General features: G+C 43.9%; 1 protein-coding gene across 3 annotated transcripts in view; it reads left to right on the top strand.

Moving 5' to 3' along the window:
• Nucleotides 1-10,247, top strand: part of Rsu1 (Ras suppressor protein 1) — a 229,299-nt gene that overhangs the window by 109,668 nt on the left and 109,384 nt on the right. The window lies entirely within an intron of this gene.

The raw sequence follows: 10,247 nt of genomic DNA, 5'->3' as shown, positions 1-10,247 counted from the left end.
GGTTTGGGTTAGGTTTAAAGTTTAGGGTTAGGGTTAGTGTTAGCATTAGGGTTTGAGTGTGGTTTCGAGTTCAGCTATGGTTTCTTATTAGGGTTCAGTTTCGGGTTAGATTTAGGTTTAGGTTAAGGTTACGGTTAGGATAGGGCTAAGGCTATGGATAGGGCTAGGGCTAGGGCTATGTCTAGGGTTAGGGTTCGGGTTTGGGTTAGGGTTCGGGTTAGGTTTAGTGTTAGGTGTAAGGGTTAGGTTCAGGGTTAGAGTTAGGGTTAGGATTAGGGGATGGGCTTGGATTTGCGCTTGTTCTTGTGGTTAGGGTTAGGTTTAGGGTTAAGTTTAGAGTTAGGGGTTAGGGCTTAGGGGTTAGGGTTATTGTTAGGGCTAGGGCTAGTCCTGGGTTAGGGTGAAGTGTTAAGGGTTAGGGATAGAGCTAGGACTAGGGCACTGGGGTAGGGTTAGGGTTAGGTTTAGGGTTAGTGTTAGGATTAGGGTTCTGGTTCGGTTAGGGTTCGTGTTAGGGTTAGGATTTCGGTTCGGTTTCGATTTTGGGCTGGAGTTATGTCTCGGGTTCAGGTTCGAGTAATGAATCAGGTAAGGTTTCATCTTTGGGTTGGGACTGGGGTTGGGGTTGGGCCTGGGGTTGGGGTTGGGGTTGAGGTTCAGGTTCGTGTTTGGGTTTGGGTTCTGATTAGGGTTCAGTTTCGGGTTTGGGTTCTCGTTCTGGTTAGTGTTACGGTTAGGGTTCGGGTTCGGGTTCATATTCAGGTTAGGGTTAGGGTTAGAGATTAGGGTTAGGTTTAGGGTTCTGGTTCAGATTAAGGTTACTGTTATGGGTTAGGGGTTAGGAATTAGGGTCAGTTGTAGGGTTGGGGTTAGGGTTAGGGTTAGGTTTAAGGTTAGGTTTAGGGCTAGGGCTAGGGCTATGGCTAGGGTTTGGGGTCAGGTTAAGGTTTGGGTTTTGGTTAGGGTTTGGGTTATGGTTAAGGTTAGGGTTCTGGTTTGGTTTCAGGTTCACATTCAGTTTAGGGTTACGTTAGAAGTTAGGGTTAGGGGTCGGGTTTGGGTAAGGGTTTGATTTAGGGTTCATGTTCGGTTTCGGGTTATCGTTAGGGTTAGGATTAAGGTAGAGTTTAGGGTTAGGGTTAGAGTTATGGTTAGGATTAGATTTAGGGATACAGATAGGCACTCAAAGGCCTCTTACTCTCTGCACATTGGCAAGTTGTTGGTTTCTGTGTTAATTACCATCTGCTGCTTAAGAAAACTTCTCTGGTGAGATTTGAGAGATGCATTAATCTATAGATATAACAACGAATCATTAGGGGTCAATTTAATACTATAACTAGTATTATGATTTCTCCCATGTCCTGTGATCTGTCTAGCCTCAGGCTCCTATACCTGATATCAATGTCAGGTATAGGCTCCACCCTATGAAGCGGAGCTTAAATCCAATTAGAGAATAGTTCGTTATTCCCATAATATTTATACCACTGTTGCACTGGTAGGCATATCTTGCCAAGCCAGTTGTTGTTACAGTTTACAGGATTTACAGCTGGGTAAGATTGACGATGATTTTTTTTCTTCCTGGTAGCGTGGGTAACACCTTGCAGCACTAAGCCAGCACCAGTTTGATTTCTCCTTGTTTGTTCATGTATGTAGTGTCTTCAGCTGTAGGGTCTTACCATGACGTTCTGGTGGGTAATCAAGAACAGGGACAATGCCAGTGGTGTTTAGGGCCTACAGGACTGCTGGCAAACAGCTTATTCCTAGCATTGGTCTTTTACTTACCAACATACAGTCTCATAGGAGCAATATCCCCCCTGTTATAAAGTAAGTCCTTTTAATCTCTTTTGATTTTATATATGTATATACTTTAAGAAGCTTCTAGAGTGGTAGGTTTTCACAGGGCTTTTTCTTTCTTTTTTTTACTTTTTTGGTCTTTTTGAGACAGGGTCTCCCTGTAGCCCCAGCTGTCCTGGAACTCACTATGTAGACCAGGTGGACCTTGAACTCATAGAGATCTGCCTGCCTCTGCCTCCCATATCTGTCCCCATACTCCCTCCTCTACCCAGCCCTCCCATTCCCACCCCATTTAACCCTGAAATGACCTCTGATCACAGCAGGTCCCTTTCCTCAGAAGAGCGCCAGCTTGCAAAGTTGACATGTCAGTTCCTCGGGGGGAAATACACCTGCTTTAGATAAATGTTCTCCAAATGCTCATTTTCCCTGCTCTGCAGGTTTCACTTCAGATAATGATGAAATGGTGCTTTATACTCTGGTGCTTTCCACCCCACAGAGCCGTCTCGTGCACAGTCTTGGGTGCTCATCCATATCCCAGCCACTGATATCATTATCCTCACTTGGCAGATGAGGAAACTGAATTTGCCCACAGTCTCCCGGCCACAGAGTCAGTGAATGGAGTGTGTGAAATAAGAGCCAGAATCACTGGGCTTTTTTTTCTGTAAGACCTGACATTATGTGCACAATACAAGGGAAATCTGGCAAGCCAAAATGGTATTGCCTCCCACATTCAGAAGTCTGATAGGGGGATCCAAAACCAATGCCAGGTTTAGAACTATGAATTATTTATTAGTGGCCAAATCCACTTGCAAAAGAAAGGCACTGTGGAGCTGTGTACTGGATGCTCTCTGCCCTGTTGCTAGGTAATCACAGCTACAAGTGAGTGAGAGATCCTTCTAGCCCATCCTACCCTGGATCACAGATATCAAATGGCCAAGAAAAGCATGAGATGGAAACAGTGTAAAGTGTGACTTTTTCGTTGGGAAAAGGCCTCTGGACCCCTTTGCACCAGCACACACGTAAACCCAAAGCTGCTTTTGTTGGATCCATTTGGCAGGTGGTCTTGTTTTTGTTTTACAATCTTTTTTATTTAAATGATACCTTCCTGGGACTAGATGAGAAGAGTCACGGCTCATTTTAGCACGTGTGGTAAAGCAGTGGTGCATTGCAGGCCTGAAATGAGCAGAATGCCTATTTAAAAACAGGTTGCCTGGAAGGCTGGGCAGACAATTGCCACCACTGTGGTGCGACCTTGCAAGCCCCACAGAATAAATCTGAGAGCTGACAGGAGACAGCCTGGCTTACTTTGATTGCACTGATGATGTGTAGAAAGAGAGGCAACTTCAGACCTAGATTCTTAATCCGTTTCGGGCCTGATAGACCTTCATCTGTAACACAGACAGAGTGGAGCACTAGCGTGGCGACTGTGGGGATGGGAGGATGCATTCCTAAATGTGGTCTTCTTCCTCTGTGGTGATTTCTGTGCTTGATGTATTTTGAATTTGTTTTGGACAGATTCCCTTTCAGTGTCCTTTCATCTTTTTATCTTTAATCTTTTTTAAATCTTGAAAATTAGCCACACTCTCTACAACATGAAGTTCTGGAAAGAGAAAATTAATATGTTATTATTTTTTTTCCCTGCTGGTTTAAATCTCTGTCTCACCTTAATTTTTTTCTGAGGAAGCCAGCACTAACAGCTTGTGATGTATTTCTTCTTTTTCTTTTTCACATAAAGTGTATACAAAAATCTTGGGATTATTTCTCTTCTGCCTTTTGTTTACCAAAAAACTGGTAAGAAATAGTATACTCATAAATTTTAAAAATTATAATGTTGGGGGCTGGAGAGATGGCTCAGCGGTCAAGAACACTGGCTGTTCTTGCAGAAGACCTGGGTTCGAATCCCAGCACTCACATGGCAGCTAACAGCTGTCTGAAACTCCATTTCCAGGGGATCTGACAGCTTCTTCTGTCTTCCATGGGCATTGCATGACATAGGTGCACTTACCAACATACAGACAATACACGCATACACTTAAAAAATTATAATGTAGACCTCTGTCTAGATCAGCCCATACAAATGTCTCTTAATTACTGAATAGCATTTCAAAGTGTGGCTGTTGCATACTACTTACCACCTAGTTGGTAATGAACATTCTAATTACCCCCTAAGTTATTACAAATATTTGCTTATTACACCATGAGCATCATTTTGTGTCTTAATGTTTTTCATCCAGTCAAAAAGAACTGAAAAAAAAATAGGAACTTTCATAGTCAGCCGTTAGCTATAATCACACATCTCTATAATTAGTAGGGTAGCTCATCATAATAAAAGTTAGATTTATTTGTAAACTGTCTCTCTGTACAAAGTGGGTATGAATGCAGCTTTTGTTTTGTGTTCTGTTGTTTGAGGATAAGCTTCCAGGTAGGAATTCCTGCAGAACTGGGTGATCTTCACCTGTCATGATGGCCTGTGTAGGTCTTTCACGGGCTGGTCACTTACCCGGTTTGGGCAGGTTTGGAATCTTAATGATAAAATACCCAGTCGGCCACAGTTTTCTAGTTGTACCTTGTTAGAGCACAGTCTTAGGTTTTTATGAGTGGGGCAGAGAGCCTGGCTTTCAGAGTGCTTTCATTTAAATGCTCTCTGTAGCACCATTATGAAATTGGGGAGGGCAGAAATACCATCTTGATGACGTGAAAAATTTATTCAGGTCCCCCCTAGTTGCTTGCCATGTGATGGATGATCCTTCTAGCCACATGTCTCAGAATCTGGAGTAGTCAGGAAGAATTCTCACAATGTGATTATGGGAAACAACCAATTTCCGTAAGTGAAAATGAGTGTGCTTATTAATGGGGCCTTGGTTGCCTATTGCATTCAATCACGTTTATAACTAGCAAGGAGAATGATTGTTTTGCATGATTTAGAGTTTACACAGTTACCATTGCAAGGCCAAGCAGGCTGTACTAGAGGCTGGGGGTAGAAGCATCTGTGATCTGTTTTGCAGGTAATAAAATAGAAAATCCAATTTGCAATTGCAGAATAAGCCTCTGAGTGATAGATGATCTTCATCGCTGCATCGGTCAGAGGGTCACTGCTAATCACGGCACTGCCTGGCTTCCCTGGTGGCCTGTGCCTCCTGACTGAAGAGTGAGCAAAGTGAGCCTGTGTCTGGGAGCCAGCCAGCGTGTCTGTAGATGCACTTTCAAGCCTATTAGATCCTCTTTGTCACAGTGCTTAATCCTGATGCCTGATCCTTGTTAGAACACCACTGGCGCACCGCTCAGCCTTCTAATAAAGGGGCCGAGTGAGGGCTTCTCACCGGATGCACTGAAGCATGCGGTGTGAGGGCGAGTGCGTTCTGACTGACAGCAGAAGGAGATGCTGCCTGCATGTTATTACTTAAAAGGGAGCCCACCCCAGACAGCTGACAGACCAGCTCCGCTGAGGCAGTGGGAACTTGTTGCCAGGCCAATATGAGACAGGTGTCATCTTTTCTCACAGTAAAATGGTCTAGCTTTACTTTAATTATATTAACCTGCTTCTGAAATTGCTGCATACCAGGCTGGTGCAGACTTAGGTAAGAGAACCCAGAGATAGATAGCTTGCTGGGAGGATTTTGGCTACACAGAAGCATGGATTGTGTTAGCCACCAATGACATTAAGCTGAAAACCAAAGGAAGCACATCCCATCACACCAGTCTCCAGGCATTGCTCTTTCAGGATGATGTACTGTTTCCATTCTGGTCACAGGTAATTGTTTGCTTCTTCAAGGTGTGCCATGGACAGTCCATGTGGTCTTCATGGTCCTTTCATCAAACAGGAAGCTATTTTCTATTTTTCTTCTCAATGAAGTTGAATCATCCTTTTCTCTCCAGTCATAGAGCGTGATGAAGCACCTGTGCATTTGATTCAGTAGCACTGTTTGATACTAAAATAAACAAATGATAATGGGATAGAGTAGCTCTGACCCCCTCCCCCGTGCACCCCTCAGCACAATGTGCAGATGGGTTCAAAGAGATGTAAATGAAGATGCTCATGAATAGCCCATAGTCCTTTCTGCTTTTCCTCACTCTCAGATATCAGGTTTGACTCCTTTTCCCTGAAGGGAAGCGTGTCTAGCTTGCATTCAGCGGCTCCTCTGTGCTCCAGTTAGCACAAGTCATTAGCAGTCCTCTGGGCCTCTCCCGCCTCCACTGACAGCACTAAATAGAGACATCACTGGGGACTGACAGATCTCTAGGGATCTACAGGCTTTAGACAGAAGGGCATAGCTGACCTTTCTTGACATTATTCCCTTAGGTCTGTCTTGCATGTGTGGCAGTCAGGGAGCATAGAACTTTAGTACATTATTTTCAGAAGCTTACCATTGAAGACTGCAGTAGTTAGCGAGAGGCCGTGCCTATGCCTTAGCTCATTTACATGTGGTTGGTAGTAGGCTGCAGGCTCTTAACTTACTATCATACCCTTTTCTTCTTTCTTTACTTTTCTTTTTTTTCTTTTCTTTGCTTTTTGTTTCTTTACTTTTCTTTTTAAAGACAAAGAGTCTTGACATGTAGCCCAGACTGGCCTGGGGCTCATTTTGTAGCCCAGATTTGCCTCAAACTCATAATTGTCCTGCCTCAGACTCCTAGTGCTAAAAGTAAAGGCACGAAACACCATGCCAGCTTGTACTCGAGCTTTTAGAAGATTGGGTCAAGCGTGGACCTTGGTAGAAGGGGGCTTGTGATATAGGCCAGAGAAAGAAGAGGGCCTCTTCCCTTCACTGTCGTGTGCAAATCAAATTTGAAAAGCTGGAGTTTGTCTATGGCATCTTTCCCAAGGCCTTTCCCTGGTCCATGTTTCTCGCATACTGATCAGAGGCCCCGAAAATGCAGTGTGGTTCAGAAATGGTCTGTGCTCCAAGCATTGCTGCCTTCCTTTCTCCCGCTCTCCTCTGAATATTGGGGGTGGGACCTCAGCCCGGGGCTTCTCTCTAAACCACACATTAAGAGGAAATGATTGCAGTTGAGTTGATTCATGCCAATGTGTGAATGAATGAATGAACGGTATATATGCTTGATCTGCAAAATCAAATTCTATCAAGTGAAATTCAACTGTGTTTCCCCAAAGGATAATCAATGTTAGGTCATGGAAAAGCAAGAGATGACAGAATCCTCAGTAACGGGGGGAGCCCCTTTGAGAATCAGTTCACATCCTAAGCTCATAAATTTACAATGTATTCCTCTTTCTCTCTCCTCTGCTTTATTTTTATGTATTTTTGTTTTATGTGTATGAGTGTTTTGCCTGCATCTATGTAAGTGTACCACATGGATATAAAGCCCATAGAGGTCAAAAGAAGGCACTGGATCCCGTGGAACTGGAGTTACAGATGGTTGTTAGCTGCCATGTGGATGCAGGAATGGAACCCAGTCCTCTGCAAGAGCGACTAGTACTCTCAACCTCTGAGCCGTCCCTCCACCCCTCCTCCACTTTAGGATACACATACTTTCCCAAGGATCTCTGTTACTTGTTTCGTACTTGACTCCAGGCTGAGTCAGTAGGAAAAGCTTAGATGCAGAAGATGGCATTATGTAAGCAAGCAGAGGTGACTTCTTAGATGGAAGTGTTGAAAGGGCTTTGTTCACCTAGCACTTCCATCTCTATTATGAGTGAATTGCTGACTGTGGTTCCTGTTGCCTGGCTTAGGGACCCTTCCATGGGTGGCCATACATCCTAAGGACAGCAGGGAGTGTACACATTGTACATGGAAAACACAACATATCGGAAACACAGACTTATCTTTGAATGAGTGACTTCTGTACAGAAACTTGTAGTCTCAGATTTAGGAAAGGGGGAAACTGGAGAAGTAGTGAGGGGATGATATGGAAAAGATGTCATAGGAATTCATAAACCAGATCTTACGAGGAAGTAAGAGTTGTGGACAGATGTGAGAGATCAGCTCAGTCTTTGGATGCCTGAAGCCCTCTCCAGGTGGTAAGGCCCACAGACATGAATGACTTGCCCCGTCCAGGTGTGCTACTCAGCTGAGCATCCCTAGCAGCTCCCTGACTCATGATTTAGAGAATCAAGCTAATTAATTTCCAAGTGATGAATAGGTGATTAATAATATTTAATCATGAAGTTGAAGACATTGACAATTGTTGGGGGACCCTGCTGCTAAGGTTGCAGTCCACCATGTCCAGAGAGCTCTAAGGAGCTTGGCACTGTATGGAGGACTCCCTTTCTCAGTGGGGCCCTCCTATTCTCTGCCTGACTTATCTGGAAAGTGCCTCCAAGCAGGGATGCTTGACCTTATTTGGAACATGACCTTGGGCATAGTTACCTGCAATAAAACTGCCCCCAGGTTTTTTCTTTATGGTAATTAGGCATTGCCCTATAGTCGGATGATAGGATCCCCCCACCACATGTAAATAAAGCATACTATGAGCACCTATCAGCTGAAGCTTTGGCTGCTGCCTCCACACTATATTTTCCCTGACCCCCTGAATAAACGAGCTGTATCACTGAAGCAGACTCCAGGAAGGTCTTTTCCATCATGCTCACTGGCCTTCCTGACCCTCTTCGTCGCTTCTGCTCCCTTTGTCCTCGTGGATCGGTGGCCAATGGCCCACGAGGGGAGGGAGAGCCCCCCCAGACAATATTGATAATCGTAGAAAGAATCCTATATGCTTCTTTTTGCCCTTCACACCAAGAAATTTTTAGTTCCTTTGAAGATTGGATGGGTTACTCTTATAAGATTTAGTAATATCTCCTTTCTTTTTTCTTTTTTGAGACAAGGTTTCCTTATAGCCCTAGCTAGCCTGGAACTTGCTATGTAGACCAGGCTGGCCTCGATCTCACAGAGATCTGCCTGTCTCTGCCTCCCAAGTACTGGGATTAAAGGTTTGCACCACTATGCCCAGCATATTTTGTATCTTTAAAAGTGTTTTGTGAGATTATAATCATTTTTCTTTCTCCATTTTTCTAAGCATTTATAAGTCCACATAACCAAATGGAAAGAGTCAAACTATTCTTTTGTTATAAGAAGAAGCATTTTATTTCCTAGTAAAACATTTCAGGGCTGGGGAGATATCTGAGTCAGTGGAGTGCTTGCTGCATAAGCAGAAGGACCTGAGTTTGGATCCCCAACACCCATGTAAAAAGGCAGGTATGGTGGTGTATGCTCATAATCCCTAGAACATAGAGACAGGAGTGTCTCAGGGGCTGGCCAGCCTATCTGGCTGAATCAGTGAGCTCCAGGATCAGCTAGAGATGCTGTCTCAAAAAAAACAAGGGGGGAAGTGATTAAGGAAGACACCTGATTTGGACACACACACACACACACACACACACACACACACACACACACACACATACACATACCTGCATATGCATGTATCTACCATACACAAAAAAGAAAAAAAAAAGAAAAATTTTATTTATCTTTTCATTCCCAAAGCTCAGATCTGTGAGGAAATAATTTATGCTGTGGTATATTTGCATCCCAGAATACATTTTCATCATCCTGACCGTCAGTTCTGACAAAAAGCCAGAGATACATCAGGATAGACACGTTACTCTGGAGTATCTTGAGAAGGGGATAGCTAAGTGCTCATGTTCAAACAGCCTGTGTTGTAGACCAAAAGACCGAAACTAGACTTGCATACTAGACCTTTGAGAAAAGGCCTGTGATGACTCTAGGTACAGCCACATCCGTCCCTGTTGTGCAGCTTCTCCATCCTTGACCCTGTCTTCCGTAGACTAGAACCCTAGAGGAAGTTCTTTCACACATTTCCTTTTCCATTTTTGAAAATATGAGAAAACGGGAGGATGGGGGTGATCAGTATGATGGTTAGCAGGTGATACCCAGGTGAAGGGCTGCTTACTGGCTTCAATGCTACCTTTATTAACTGAACTTTCTTGATTTAGATGGACATGCAAGCTGATTGCTGCATCTGTAGAAAGGGAATAAGGGTTGGTGTCAGGAACAGTCCCCTGGCTGACACTTTCTGATCTTGGACATATTAGTTTGTTTCCCTAAGTTTCCATGTCTTCACCTCTAAAGTGATACTAAGTAACTGACCTTGGGATTACTGGAGAATTAAATGAGGGAGCAATTTTCCAAGGCAATTTGTAAACTGATTAGAGCATACAAATCCTATCCTCTGTCACTACCGTGTTAATAAGACTCACGCAGGGCTGATTGGAAATGTACTTACCTGCTTGAGTGCCAGTTCTACTTGGGAACTGGCTCTTGTTGCTTTCCTCAAGTTCCGCGCTGATGAAAAATGTGGTGTTTATCAGATTGGGCACAGATCCAATCACAGAAGCAGAGATGCACCTTGACTTTGTCCGGAAGTTTTAACGTTATCTCTTCTCTCAGTCTTGAACAAGACTTTTCACCTCTGTAGCAAATACCTAGGTAAATAAGGCATATGCTCTTACTGACAGGACTTACTGCTTCCCCTCCCTC

The sequence above is a fragment of the Nannospalax galili genome, unplaced genomic scaffold, assembly GCF_000622305.1.
Source record: "Nannospalax galili isolate Female #2095 unplaced genomic scaffold, S.galili_v1.0 scaffold976, whole genome shotgun sequence".
Taxonomy (NCBI): Eukaryota; Metazoa; Chordata; class Mammalia; order Rodentia; family Spalacidae; genus Nannospalax; species Nannospalax galili.
This window is presented reverse-complemented; position numbering and strand designations above follow the sequence as displayed.